Source organism: Rhyacophila brunnea, unplaced genomic scaffold (genome assembly GCF_057557595.1).
Source record: "Rhyacophila brunnea isolate RB1 unplaced genomic scaffold, BYU_Rbru_1.0 scaffold_5, whole genome shotgun sequence".
Taxonomy (NCBI): Eukaryota; Metazoa; Arthropoda; class Insecta; order Trichoptera; family Rhyacophilidae; genus Rhyacophila; species Rhyacophila brunnea.
Window position 1 is genome coordinate 31997294 of NW_028233170.1, and position 16599 is coordinate 32013892.

The window sequence follows — 16599 nt, forward strand, 5'->3', positions numbered from 1 at the left end:
TCAGGTCGTGAAAATCGTTTAACCTCAAAATGAGTCTGTAGCGCGGTGTAGCTCGTTTTTTACCGGCAGATATTGCACTGTCCAATTGTCGCGTGAAAATTCAGAAGCTTCTGATTTTTTTTGATTAATGCATACAATCTGGCAATTTTCACGATAATACGTGTTTACACGTGCATTTTTTTTTGTTATCCATGCACGTGTAAATGGGGTATAATAATAAAAAATAATGTATCGGAGATTTAAAATTTTGTGTGTTCCTAAATTTTTTAAAAATAAAATAAAATTGCATTAAATAAAAAAGGACTATTTACATTTTATTTCAAAGATTATAATTTTCATTCTAAAGTTAAACGTAAGAAAATGATTATATTATAATATGTAGGTAAATATAAAAATTGTTGATCACGCTAATGATGCTAAAAGAAAATTTGAAATGTTGAACGTTAATTACTACGCAGTACATTAATACGTTATACTTCAGACGGGGGAAAAGTTTTCCAATTAAAATTCACAACAATCTAGAATAAAGTTAAATTTCGACTCACATTTCACTACTTCGCTGAAGAATTTTATAAATACCACCGCTGCATAATACTGCGAAGGTAGGCGCGAAATTAATCGACGTTTTAAATAACCGTATAATCGAATATTTACAGATTACCTGGTTACTGTGTTAACGGCGGTGATTGGCAACCATTCATTACACGATGGTCAAATATAAAACTTTTCGGGACCCGCAATTATGTACATATTTTTTTTCGGACAATTTTAACTGGGTCACAGAAAATCATCTTCCGAGGTCACTTGCGGCCCGCGGGCTATACGATTAACTGATATATACGACAATATATTATTATTAGGGAATCCAATCCCGAGCCAAAATTCTGATCCCGGGATTTCGGGATTACAATTTGACAATCCCGGGATCCCGGGACTGGTCCCGGGATTGGAATTTTTTTCCATTGTTAATATAATTTTTTATATTTACAAATAACATTGATAAAATCGGTCAAAAATAAATCAAGTATAATTTATACTATTATTTAAGACATTTATTGTTAATATTTTATACGTTCAATCTTGGAAATACACAAGTTTAATGGAGTAAATAATATTGTAATATAAATAATAATGTGAATTTAATATGCGATTGCTGTTTCTGATAGTAAAGACATAATTAATGGATTAGCGAGATTTAAAATAGTAAAGCAAATAATCATGGCGTACTTATGGCCTTTCCGCTTCATAAATCTAATTAGTCAGCCAAATATGAAACAGCCGTAAAACGTATGATATCATGGTTGAATTACTTTGTTAAAAGTGCGAAGCATTATGTTTTTCCAATCTTTCTCATTTTTAATAATTTATGTGAAAAAATAAAATGAATCGGCAACCTACACATGGGTATAAATCAAACTTCATTCAAACTCAGTTTATTTCTAATGTAGTTATTTTTTATTAAAAGTATTCTTTCTGTTATATTTTCGCTTTTATTTTACTTTCCATAAAAATTGATAAAAAAATCAATCCCGAAATCCCGGGATTATGTTTATCAATCCCGGGATTCATAGGTATCGAAAATAGCTCGGGATCCCGGGATCCCGGGATTGGAATCCCTAATTATTATATACAATATTGATATAGTATTTTATATTTACCAGAGTTTTAGTACAAGGGTACAACAAAGGACACTTCATGTCATTAAAGATAAATGACGGCAGAGCAAGTCAAAATTCTTCTTTTATTTTCTAAACTCTTTTTTAAAGCACCAAGGTGCGTGGTTGCTACATCAGTCCCATGCAGCTTTGTTTCGGGACAAGAAAGTGTGGCACTAAAATCTTTTCATTCTGACACACGTTTATAGCGTCATAGAACATGCACAAATTGCGGTTGCATATACATGACGGGTGGAGATGGTATAACTCAAATCAGATCTTCAACTATTTCTTGCTTGCTGTAAGAAATAAAAATATTTTCTTCAGATTGTTCAGATATTTTATCAATCAGCTTAAGCTGTTGATTCCCGAAATCAGCTCTGCCGTCAATGTTTTTATTTGAATTCTTTAAAATTTACTAAATAAAATAATATATAACATACATAAACTCATACGTAAGATGTTTTAGGTGCCAGATAAAGGTTAGTATTGAAAATATATAATGTAGGTAGAAACAACTCCATACCATGACTCTCTCTCTATACCATAAAATCCTAGAAAAAAAGCTACACCAATTGAAACTAGAATCTCATAATATTTCACTATGTAGATTATCGGTGACTGTGTTTATCTTTTACGCTATCAATCTTTTTCCTGGTGAGGTCAGAATACGTTTGTGATTTCCCTAAAGCCTAGATGTATATGTTAAGACGATACGTCAGTGAAACGGCAAAAATTTTCAACTATAGGCGCGACGAAATTTTGGACTCGCTGGCGTTCGTAATAATTCTTAAATCGTGTAAAGATGACTAAAAACGTTACCCATTTACTTTAAAAAGAAAACATGTCAATGAATATATTATTATTGTTACTAATAGAACAATAAATGGATGCATGTTGGATTTAAATGACAAATTATATTTCGGTCGGCATGCGTCATTTGCACCTGCGATCCGCAATCCGCACATCGCCTAGCCACGATCTTTTTAGACCATGCCTCAACTGAGGTATAGCTTTAATGTTTCATAGCTAAAGATCTACCATCGTAAGTTGGCAGCCGGTCGAATTTGAAACTAAAATTATCTATCGAGGATAAATTTGTTACAAATGCCATTTAATTTTACAACATGTTTCTCGAATTATGGATTGCATAATATTTGTACAGAAATCTACTATCAATAAAAAATTATAAATTACCATTTTTTTGTTAGTTATGGTAATATTCTCAATGTCATACTAGCGCCCTCGTTGAAATGCCAATTTATGATGGTAGATCTATACTAAGTACTACTGAAATTCGGCTCACGGTATGTTGAGGTGTTACAAAAAGTCCCGCTAGGTCTATAAATTAATTAAGTTTTTCGAAATTAAGAAATTTATGCCTACGATATTCTACGTAGGTACCGAGAAGAGTTGAGACATTAAAGGGAAACTTTGATCAGCTATATATCGAGATTGGATAAGATAATTTATCATCGTCATTATCCGTGGTCGACAAGGTCTCCAGTTTTTCGCTGCTACGTACGTCCATCGATATTTATGATTTTGTCAATCTTTTGTGGTCGTTTAGTGTCCTTTGGGTACCCACTGTATGACGGCATTTATCCAGCGATTGTCCACTCATCAAGCAAATTTGTCATTTAATCTGCTTCTATCACGTCGCGTACTTTGTGATTTATACTTTCACAAAATATCTCACTATTGATTATATTCGTTATAGTTATATAATGTGTATAAACTTTGTTCAACATATTAGAAGTGAAAAACTTTTCTTCACATTAGACCAAATGCAGAATATGTTCCGCGGAATTTTCTCATATTTACATATTATAAACTTTCCTCATGTTAATACGTACCTAAAGAACTTCAGAGCAAGCGTAGCACGTTACTTATCTCGAGAGTTAAGAAGCGGTAACTGCCGTCGATAGAATTTGTGATGAGGAAAACATAGCGATTTAATAAAATATCGTGTGTTTGCGTCGATTTTATAGACTATGTTGTGTTTTGAAACGTAAAAAGCGACGTATAACTGAGCCTGATTGACAGGCCTGAGTTTTTCCGGCACATTTTTGTGGCGCCACATCAATAACTCACTTTTCTTCGCAGCCTTGGATATAATCTATCATCTTTTTTGCTATCAAAAAATATTTTTTAGACTCCTATTTTGAAGTCCTGTGTCCTCATTAGTGATAATAGTGACTTCTGCCGAAAGGCGTCAATATTGTAGAAAAAAGGGGTAACGAGACCTTAAAGATAATTCTTCTTTTTTTACAACATACCTTATAATATATTATTATATATATTATAAATGTGAAGGTGAAATATTGTTTCTATAGCTAGTAATTAGATGCAAGTAATTTCACAGTGCGGAATCATGTCTTGTATACTTACTACACACTAATAATTGTACTCTTTTGTGAATAATTAATTATATTAATTAATTTGATTAATTGTGATATACATATATTGAGATTAAAAAAAAAAAAAACAAGTAAACGCGCCTATACCTACCATGATGACCATGGCCCCCATAAGGGGGGCTGACAGGGCTCTAGCCTGGGGCCCGGGCTTAGGGTGGGTCTGGCGTGGCGGATCGACCAGTTAAATGAGAAAAACACATACCACAATTTCACTCCATTAGTAAAAAAGGCGCTATTTTACCACGTTTTTATTAGCTCGTATTCTTGTTTGTCCAGTACACATTTTTTATTATGTGCCCAGTCCTAGCAACTAAATTATTAATATATACGTGCGTTACTATGGAAATCAATATGAAATGTCAAAATGACATTTCAGTATTCTATATATTGTATTCAGTATTTCTATCAAGTACAAAAAAGTATTTATTAATACATAGAATTGTCAAGTTTATATGATTCAACAGAAAATTTAAAAACGTGGTATTTAAAAAGTTATTTTTATCGTGTAATTATTTCTTTATGATTAATAGCATTTGAAAATATGTGATATGATTAAATAATAATTCACGTGTAGAATTTTATTTTATAGTTATTTTGAATGACGACCATGGCCCCCACAAGGGCTCTAGTCTGGGGGGCCGGGCATAGAGAGGGGGAGGCGTGGCAGATCGACCAGTTAAGTGAGAAAAACACATACCACAAATTCACTCCAATAGTAAAAAAGGCGCTATTTTTCTTTATGATTAATAACATTTGTAAATATGTGATATGATTAAATAATACTTCACGTGTAGAATTTTATTTTATAGTTATTTTTAATGTGTTTACCTACGTATATAATGGCTATTTATCCAATATAACTTATAATAGTACCTACTTCATAATATGCTGACTGCCGACAAAAATCGTTAAAATTACACGGAGTACCCTTAACCCTCGGGTTTTTGCTTAAACCATTTGGGAAACATTAATGTAAAAAAGCACACCGCCCTTAACCTTAGCAATAGGTAGCGGGGCCGTCATAGATCCTGGGCTGGGGGCCCGCTTTAGGATATGGCGATCATGATGACGACACACAGGACAACCTTTTGATAGTTTGATCATAATACATAATATGCAATTTGTCATATATTATTATATGTTAACGCAATATTGAATCTATCGTAAAAATGTAATATTGTATTATCGTAAAATTTTCTTTTTTATTTCTTCTACCAAAACGAAGTGTAAGTACACCAAGAGATCTGTGGATCTAAGCATTTTAAACACACCTTTTAAGATGATTAATTATTTTATTATGGGCCATTTGGTTTACCTTTTAAATTCAGCCCAGGATTGAAAACGATCTTCGGAGTCGGAAATGAATAATATGAAAAATGACGAGGATTGTGCAGGCATGATTTGTGTATGTAAGTTGTGTCTCAAACATAGAAGACACCCAACCACGCAACATGCAACTCGCAACAGAGATGATATTCTTAAGCGAAAATTAATGCAGAGAGTTTGTACGAGACCGCTGGAAGTAGAGACATTAAAAATGTCTAAAACACGGGTTGTATTGCCATGTTAACCATTTATGTATCTTTTATCGGATGTCGGAAGTAATTTTGGTCATCTTTCTCTTGTTTTTTTGCTATTCTTGATAGGAATTCTTAAACCAGTCTTTAAGACTCTTGAATCAGAATACTCTGCTTTTGACAGGGTATCTTAATACAAATTTTCGTAGACATCTTTTAACACACCGCAGAACATGGAGCATGTGTCCATACCAACTCTCCAGTTATTTACTTATGTAGTCTTTTTCATCATCGAAGTTAGTAAACTGGTTTTTTAAGCTGAACAAAACATGTCTGTTTATACGCAAATATTAAATTCGTAATTTCTGTAAATATTCAAGGCACTATTCCATATAATAGAACTGAACATACATAATATATGGTATCTTATCATTTCCGTTCTGATTCCCACATTAAGTTGGTGCTGGTTACATAGTATTCGTATAAAACCCGTCCGCCATTCAGCATTTCAATTAAATTGTATAATCCAAATTATCATCCAGAGTGCAATCTACGTACTTGTATAATTGCGCCTTATTTACTTTGAATGTTCTTTCATATAATATATGACATGGATAATTCTACAGTTTGCTCTGAGATAACTGCACTAACTTTCCAGTAAAAAAACATTAACTCGAAGTATTAAAACACATTGCTCTCTGGTAGTAGTAAAAATTTTACCACTTTAAAATATAATAATTAAAATTTTCCCCCAAGCAGCATTGCATCGTGGCTTCGAAACGTGTACCTATATAACTCTTTATGTTAATTACATACTTGAAAAATTAACTGTTTTGTACTGACTTTTCAAACATTATTTTTGTGAACTTCGTTCGCAGTTTAAAAAATATGAATGATTACTAAAAATAGATATACTACGTACTGTACCAACTGAAATATGCATTTCCCAAAATACAATTATTATGATATATATCCATCCAAAGGTATGCACTAGTAAAGTTCTCAAAGACATTCTCTTAGTGGATGTTAATGATCGTATTGCTGGAAGTATTCTGAATTCTTAGAACAGTTCGGCATATACGAGTCAATCTGGCATTTTTTTCTCAGTTAGCTTATTTTTTATCTCACTTACCATATTTTTGTATTCCTAGTTGGTACCTACTACTGATTATTTGTAGAAATAATTGAAGTAATTCTTTGACGGGAGAACTAATCGGTATATTTTTTTGATAATGTTATAGTACTCATAACATATAAGAGAGTTTCAATGGTTTTTTTTTCTGACCATGTCCGACCCTAATAGGATCATATGGGCCTCCACAGAGTAGTAGAGGTTTGTATTAACAGATTTTTTTTTTTTTTGCGAGAAATGGATGTCAGCCACTTGCTTAACCTATTCGGTCCATACCCTGACTCACGCACAAATTGAAAAACAATATGTGTACTTGCCAAATCCAGGATTCGAACCTGGGACCCACGGCGTGATAGTCCAACGCTTAATCCGCACGGCCACCGTGGGCGTGGTGGGCGTTTCACTGGTACTATCAGTATATATACATTTATGTAGGTATGCTTCAATCAATCTAATACGTCATGTAGAATATAATCCGTATTAGTTACTGTAAAAGAATCTTTCATAATCAACTTTTTTATTTTTTGCTCTATTGTTAAATAAATCGTCCTCTGATCGATCCCATTTCCGGTTAACCGGTTACACGATAATCGGGTGGCCTATCTAGGCTGTGATACCTATAATATTGTAAGAGCATGAATGCTCTGTATCTATACCTTTTCACAAAATTAAGCTTTTAAGGGGGTTATTAAGGTGTAGTGGATACTTCATCAATTCCAATGGCTACCCTACTAAAATACGGTCTTTGGTCTTTATGTTCGCTACACGGCCTGTTGTGACGTAAAATTTCTACTCAAGGGATCTGTGTGCAACATCGACCAAGAATAGTGACTTTTGGTTATATTTATCCCGCATTACGCCACACTGTATTTTATATTATTAAATAAATTCATTCACTCGTATGTTAGAAAGATACCGGCGATGATATCGAGATATAAATTAACAAAAGTACAACAGTAAACAGTAACACAAAATCACATTGCCAATAGTACCACAGAAACGCCAGTAAAGAATTAATCCATACCAGTGCATTTTCATTAGCTTGGTGGATGGCATAGAGTCATCCAGTTTTTTTAAACATAAAAATAGATTAGTTAATGAACATATTGGTAAGAGGAGGTTGTGATCGAGAAATAATCAAGAAAGGCCAATCTAAAATCTTGAGAAATCATTGTTTTCAAAATTTAGAGAATTTTGATTTCTATAAATCGAGAAATTGTCACTAGGCAAAGCTGCCCAAGATTGGAATATAGGTTATATTGACCGAACGAGCTAAATAAAGCTCTCCACTTCAAAATAATTGGTCTCGAAATTTCGATAATTCTTGAGAAATCACAATACCAATCTTGAATTCTCAAGAAAACAAATTAATATACTTGATTTTGCGAAATTAATCTATTAGCAAGTGTAAGTACGTTAAAACTTAAATTTGGAGGGATCCGGCTGATCCAGTCTTAATCAATACTAGTACTAGGGATTCCAATTCCGGGATCTCGAGCTATTCTCGATACCTATGAATCCCGGGATTGAATTGATTGAATTTATCAATTTTTATGGAAAATAAAATAAAAACGAAAATATAACAGAAAAAATACTTTTAATAACAAATAACTACATGAGAAATAAACTGAGTTTGAATGAAGTTTGATTTATACCCATGTGTAAGTTGCCGATTCATTTTATTTTTTCACATAAATTAATAAAAATGAAAAAGATTGGAAAAAAACAATGCTTCGCACTATTAACAAAGTAATTCCATCATGATCTCATACGTTTTACGGCAGTTTCATATTTGGCTGACTAATTAGATTTATGAAGCGGAAAGGCCATAAGTACTCCATGATTTGCTTTACTATCAGAAACAGCAATCTCATATTAAATTCACATTATTATTTATATTACAATATTATTTACTCCATTAAACTTATTTATTTCCAAGATTGAACGTATACAATGTTAACAATAAATGTCTTAAATTGTATAAATTATACTAGATTTATTTTTGACCGATTTTATCAATGTTATTTGTAAATATAAAAATTTTATATTAACAATGGAAAAAAATGCCAATCCCGGGATTGTCAAATTGTAATCCCGAAATCCCGGGATCAGAATTTTGGCTCGGGATTGGACTCCCTAACTAGTACATACGTTAAAGTTAATACTTTACTTCAAAATTACAATAGATGATCGTCAATAGTAACGGAGTTTGAAATAACACCTTAGTTGGATATTGTTGGGAAATTAGGATATGGATTTCGACGGTTGCGTATTCAAGTCCCATTGGGTGCAAATATATTTCTTTTTTAGTTGCTACGTTTGAAGGTAAAAGTATTAAAACATTAATCTTCCATTGTAAATATCGGCAGAAGTTTTTTTAAACTATTATTGAATTCCTTAGAAGTGAAGATGGTTTTGAGCTGGTATGAACATGCCTAATCATACTCTAGAAGTTCCACATAGTTGGCATAGGTCAACAGTATTCCGGCAATCAATTAGCATGTAATAATGAGACATAAAACACTTACCTTAAGAGCCTCATCGTGCGAGATGGCCGTGAAGGGGGTGCCATTAACTTGGAGGATGGAGTCCCCGGGGCGCAGGCCCGCCCTCTCCGCCACCGACCCTTCTTCCACGCGGGAGATGTAAACGCCGACGCCTGCTTCAAATATATTTTACAGCATATTAACCAAACGATGACGAGTGATCAAGTGTAACAAAATATAATTAGGTCATTGTTAATAGTCGTAGTTAATACAACCGAGGGTGTTAAGACCGAGAGGCGACTTAGTGATGTTATGGCAAAAATTAATTATTTATTTAGTCACTTTCACACATTCACTATCACAAAAGTACGTCGCAAGATTTCATTGACGAAATAAAAATTATTTTTTGGCAAGATAGTCAGTTAAAAATATATAATAACAAAACCAAATATTTAAATTCTTCTCTTGTGTAAAACATTCTATAATAAGTCTATTTCATTTGGACTAAGTATCACTTTTGTATACAAAAAATACAGAAAGCCCTGAACCGTGTTAGGAGTTAGTATGCAAATTAGTGATCATATAATAGTGGTAGTTCTACCAGCTGTAGCTCTATACAGCTGGTAGCTCTATCTTTATAAAAGAAGTTTCTTCAACATTTGGACATCGTCAATAAAAATCTTCTTCATCTTCTTTCAAATTGCTCTCACGTTAAGTGACTGTCCGGATATTGTACCTCTGTATCTAATATAAAAAAACATATGAGAAACATAAAATATATAGATAAGAAAAAATCCTAATTTTTTTATGCTGATATTGCACACATTGAACAAAGTGACATCTCAATCGATCCAACGTTTATTTCAATAATACGTACGCATATCTCTGAGGCCACTCCAAAGCATATATTTTTAACTAAAAATATTCTTGAATTTCATGTTTTATTCAGTTTAAAATAACAAATAGTTTAATTACATAATATATCATAATAATTGATAATCTGAATACATCGTACCGTGAGTGTAAAACCAAGGCATCTGCAATTTTTTCAATTTCGAGATTAAATGCAAAACAACTGCAAAAGTCGTGAACTTGATAATGTAAAAGTGAAGTAACTGAAAGAACATGCAATATAATGTAGATATAAACCAAATATTATGTTTTTTTTTTAGAAACTCTATTTCCCCTAACAAAACGAAGACTTCAAACCCTAATATATCCAAAATATGTCTTTTGTCTTGGTTTTACACTCACGGTGCAAATGATTACCCAGAAACCAGACGACAAGTTTCCAGACATTTGAGTATATAAAGTCTATTCTAGTAATTTTCTCAAAATATAGTCCATCATTTGTGTCCATCGTGTCGAAGTAGTGTTGGTTTCAAACAAAGTGCAACTCAATACAATTCTGTTATGGACATAATATCTTCTTAGTTATCTACCAAAATCAATAAATTATAATTTATATTAGCCGAATATTTTATTATCATATAATTTAATTAATCTGATATGGATTAACTGAATACAATATATTAATATTACATAAAATAAACATTTTTTTTCGAATTGTGCGAAATAATTATTGTCAACATAAACATAAATTTAATTCGATAATACACAATAAAATAATACGACTCCATTAACATAAAAAGGATTGACAAAAATATATAACAGCAAAATGGACAAATTAACCTTTCCTTTACGATTCTTATAAATTCCGCCCGATCCGGTGATGTCACCTTCAGCTACCGTACTAAAATGAAAATTTTACAGGAGGTAAAATCTTAAATGAATAAAAATATTTCAATACATCCTTACAGCGGACAAGAAGGCTGGTCATAATACTATCTTGATTGCACCGCTCACATACTTTCATATCTATTTCTCACAATTATTGAGTATGCTTCTCTTTGTCGCATATACTTTTATATCTATCTCCTTTGTTCGTAATGTAATGTGACGCTCTGTTTTCAATGTGAATTTATAATTAATTTATAGCAGGTAAATTATATTTATTTACTGGATAATGCTATCGATTTTGAATATAATAACATTTTAATTAGATGTAATTTTGATAATTCTAGGAATAGCTAAAATAAAGATGGCGAAGTGCATATTAATTGAAGTATTTGCAGTATATTGGACTGGGTAACCTAAGGTGGCATTACAGTAACGGGAGTGTTAAAGAACTTTGTACCTATGACAAAAGTGTCGAATGAATATTGATTTTAAATAATATTCATTTTACTAACTCAACACAAGAACGAAACGCATGTATTCAAAACAACCTATTAGTTTTCGTTTACTTAATGTTAGTTTTCTAATAACAAAATAACTTTTATCATGTATATCTTAGACACAAAAGCCCTATAAATGCCATAAACATAGACTTTTTACTAGTGTATTTTATGGTTTTGTTGTCAATGCCAACTTCGATGTAACTTTTTATTATAATATCGGTATTAGATATTATTCAGAAAAACTTTATTTTTCCGATTGAGTCGTATATAATCCAAGATGATTTTTTTCACATTACATTTGACAAAATATTTGTTTCTGTTATTATTATTGAACAAAAAATTATGCTATCATTGGTACACGTACATAAAAACTCTTTTGACTGAGTACCAACCAGGAAACAAATATCTGAGAACCAAGAAATTAACCTATATAATATAATATTAGGAATACCTTAATATAGGTACCTGGGCCGAGGAAAGCTGTTTAAATCCGACATATAAATAGTAGCTACTAAATTTTTTTAGTCATACGTATTTGTTTTCATTGAACTAACACCATAAATTTCAGATGATGTTAGTTAGTTTTTAAAATTCAATTAAACCATGCGTTAACCGAGCCATAATAGATAGTACTCACAAAGTATTCATCTATCTATTGTGGTTTGGGTTAAACAGAACATAATGAATTTGAAAAACTAACCAACACCATCTGTAATATTGTGTATTATTAATTCAACGAAATTAAATAAATACGACTGAAAGAGTGTGCACTATTTTTGTCGGATCGCCCGAAGCATACCTAAACTAGTATGGTTTGGTTTAGGCAGGGTTCAATTGATTTTTATAAACCAACAAGCACCATCTGCAATTTGTATTCATAGTGAAATGAAAACAAATAAGTATGACTGACAAAGTTTAGTGTACACTATTTTATGTCAGGTCTTAACAGCCTACCTCCATCTACCGCCACGAGTAGGTACCTACTTAAATCTGCAATCTTCATAGACTTTTCGGTACTTATCTACAGAATTTGTCTTCGTTCTATGTGAGTACAGGTACTAAATTTATTTATATTATTACAAAAAATATAATCGAGTAAATCACATTTTCTTTACAGGGTTCTTGTGATGTCCGTTACTATACCGATACAATGATACATTCGGTGATAGTATTATACCAATATTCATTTTTATGTTAAATACTTTATACCATATTGTATCGTATAATGCCGCGCATAATATACTTTCGATGTAAAGTGCATTACAAGTGATGGAAATAGCTTTCTTCCAATCGCATCTAGCAAAAGCGCGTTGCGCCACCTTGAATCTCTTTGTGTTCGTCAAAACATGGCCCCCACATCCTGAAGCGGGCCCTCAGTCTAGGATTTTTGACGGGCCCCCTACCTATCGCTAAAGATAAAGGCAGTGTGACGCTCTACAGCAATGATACTCAACCTTTTTTTCTTCGGGTCAAATACATATATTTGTAAAGTAACGCGGGCCGCATCACTACTGGTGTGACGAAAAAAATCATGAAACCCCCTCTTTTTTACAAAACATTTTTTAATTTTAAAAATTATGCGTGTTTTTTAAATTAATCGTGTGCAATAGCAACACTCTTATACCAGATCTGAAGTGGACTATAATGACAATCCTCTTCGGGTGTCACTATCTGTGCGTCAAAGTCGAAACGAATCTCAAGATATACGAAATTCCTGATAATAAATGTGTTTCGGGCCGCACATAAAAGCTTAAAGGGCCGCAGGTTGAGTATCGCTGCTCTACAGTAGCGTTTTCCAAATGGTGTACGCGGTAAAATTAATGTGTAGGTATATTTAGTGTTTTTTGTATAGTTTAATACTTTTATATAATACTATTTGAATAATTATGGAGTTGTCGAGTATCGATACACAATTAAAAATTGTATCGTACAATTACATAATTTTAAATAACAACATTACCGAAGAAAAATGGCGCCGCAGGTGACATTTTTTTTACTATTAGAGAAATTTGTGATCTGTGTTTTTATCACTTATCTGGTCGAATCGCCACGCCGGGCCCTTCCTGAGCCCGGGCCCCCAGGCTAGTGCCCTGTCAGCCCCCTTTTTGTGGTGGCCATGCGTTAAAACGCCTACAGGTAGCGGTTCGTGACACACCTGTTTGGTTGGCGCGGTGCGTATTATAGGCACCGTCTTTATCTGCAAACATGCAACTAATTCTAATAATTGATCAGCTTGGCCGATGATCGCAGGTATGTGTGGGGTACAATTTAATAAAATTTGTAGGTACTGTCTGACAAGAAGATCTAGGCAATAACCAAAAGTCGCTGGAGTCGAAGTGCGATTAAGTAAATAGGAGAGGCTTGTTAGTTCACAGTTTTAACACGTTGACAAGAATATCTTGTTCGACAGTTCATATGTGATATTACGATGTACGTTTGAAAAGTGAGCGTAAAGATTGAAAATTAAATTAATATTTAAAATTATTAATGTTTGAACAGTTACTTAACAAAATTAATAAATTCATTGTAATATCACCAGTTTCATAATACATTTTTAAAATCTGTCAATTTTACAATATTGATCAAGACCGAGTATTAATAATTGTTAATTTTTATTACAGCGTTTTTATTAGCTCGTATTCTTGTTTGTCCGGTGGTTTTTTGGAAAGTACAAATCTTGCAATCGATTGTTAACTAACTTCCCGACTAGCTAGACATTTGTAACTTTTAGGATATATCAATGCCAATGCATTCTTTTAATACTCTTAGCCATCTTTAAGCAGAATTGAATTCATTTTCAGTTAATTCTGTTTTGTATAGAAAGTTATTTCAGAAAAATCTTAAAAAGTAAAAGACTATTATTGGTTTCTAAGGGGGTGGTCCTAGCAACTAAATTATTAATATACACGTGCGTTACTATGGAAATCAAATTTTTCAAAAACATTTCAGTATTCTATATTTGTTTGTTTTTTATTTACTTCATATCAAGTACAAGTTTGATCATATTGAGCATAATAAAACAACAGATAATTTAAAAAAGTTCTTTTTATCTTGTAGTTATTCTGTTTTATAAAATATCTACTTTTGTTTTTGAGCTTATTTAAATTTTCATCTACGAGATATTATTTTTTTTATTAACATAAAAGACTTTGACAAATAGGTAAAAATACATACCACTGAAAGTATCACTGTTCCTAAATGCACAACGTTTCCACGTTCGAGTTTTCTATTTTTAAAACTCATATGGGAATTCGAACAGGCGGGAATGGGAATTATTGAAAATATGAAGAGATCGGATAAAAATACACAAGCCATACAAGAGAGCAGACGAGCGATTCCATTCCATTCAATATCGGTTGCACCTGAGCGAGCTAACCATCAAAAACTCGTAAATGGCAGACAGGCGGGGAACATTCGCCTTGTTGACAAGTCAATCTTTCTGAACTGCTGCCGATGGAGGCACCCGATACTGTCATACTCCGTTTGTCTTTGCGGTGTACGCTTCGCGATAATAAAAGATTCGTTCGCTAACTAACGAGCTTGGTGGCACAAGTATCCATTTGTCACCACGTCCATGGATTCAATTGCTCATTTTTTTAATATTATTTGACAATACCGATTGATACCAATATACTGACATATTTTAATGTCCCGAGATTACCTAATTAATGTAGATGCCATCCTATTAAATTATAATCATTTATTAATTTCTTTAAATAGTTAAATTTCTACACAAAGATATCTTCAGTCCGTAGAAATACATTTCTCTAGTATCCCAATCTCTCCCCAATTATCACTCTCCTTTTTAAAATCTAATAAGAATAATAAAAATAAATGATTTAATGACATTAAATAATAATAAAATTGCATCACGCTAGCGTCGTGTGCATATTAAGGTGTGGTAGATGTGCTTTAAAAATAATACACTTTTCATTTTGACTTACGTCATCGTTTAAAATTTTAGAATCCGTTATATTTAGATCATTCTGACAATGGTTGCATAGTCATAAACAACTGGCAATTACTAAAAAAAACTTTGTATAATTGAGTTTTATCACATATTAATACTTTGGACGCTGAAGACGAACCTGGCGCGTAATGACCAGGCGGCCGATCGATGTAATTAACGTGCATTTTATAGGTGGTAATTAAAAAAATCATTATCTAGTCAGCAGCTCATGAGTTTGTAGTAACACTCAATTAATATGATATATTTTGATCGCTTTCCAAATCTCCTTCATTTTGGATTAATATTGTGCTTTCAAAATAACTGTTTACCTTTTTAGCATTAGTTATAATATTTGGATCGTTCTGATGATGATTTTTGCTAAGCCTTGAACAGTGTTGTCAAGATAAATAAATGACTAAATCATTTAATGATTCAATTAACATAATTTGTTTTGATCGCTTTTCATACTAAATCATGAGAGGACCATCGATGGTGTGAAAGCCTCATCCTTACATAGAGATAGTAACTATTAGCAATGAGATAAGATACGCGTATGTGTGAACATTGTTAAAAAATGCGATTTACTGTCGACAGTAAGAGATCTTTATGCATAATATAATCTTTTCCCGTACCTATATATCTATATATCTAAGTACTTCCATGTAAATACATATTATATTTCTCTTCTAAATACCCAATACGTCAAAGATAATAAATTCTAACATATTAGCAGTATCAAAATATTAAAACATAGATACATAATGTTGGTACTTTCGTCTCATTCAATTTTTTCAATATGAAATCGATACTTTTAATTTCAGTGTGACATCCTTATTTTTCACACCATTATATTGGCAGAAATGCAAATCAGGCTGGAATACCTACTAACACCGCGAAATATCATTCACCTGATGCATTCAACTGAGATAATACTGGCAAGCTTTAAAATATCATTACGAAGGCCGACACATGATAAAAAAATCTTGGAAATCTCGCATTTTTGGGATAGCTAATAATATTATGACTAAAAATATGATTAAATTGAGAAACGATTTGTTCACTCAAGCGTTATTATAGCGGAAACATGAGCAATAATAATATGAAATAAAGTGTTTTTTTATTGTTTTTTGCGTTGGCCAAAAGATTACAAGATTTTACTCAGAATATTACATTCATTTTTCTTTCTCAGTGAATCCACTA

At 32.4% G+C, this 16599-nt stretch overlaps 1 protein-coding gene across 4 annotated transcripts in view; it reads right to left on the bottom strand.

The window, feature by feature from the left end:
- Nucleotides 1–14924, bottom strand: part of LOC147066314 (whirlin-like) — a 183241-nt gene extending 168317 nt beyond the window's left edge. For 2 of the 4 annotated variants that reach the window (XM_085956039.1, XM_085956041.1), the window contains exons 1-2: nucleotides 14625–14924; nucleotides 9253–9386 (exon numbers count right to left, since the gene is read on the bottom strand). The gene's annotated coding sequence lies outside the window, so the exon portion shown is untranslated. Of the gene's footprint in view, nucleotides 1–9252; nucleotides 9465–14624 lie in introns of those variants that run through there. The other 2 variants (XM_085956038.1, XM_085956040.1) reach the window with 2 other exon arrangements.
- Between the last annotated feature and the right edge of the window lie 1675 nt (nucleotides 14925–16599).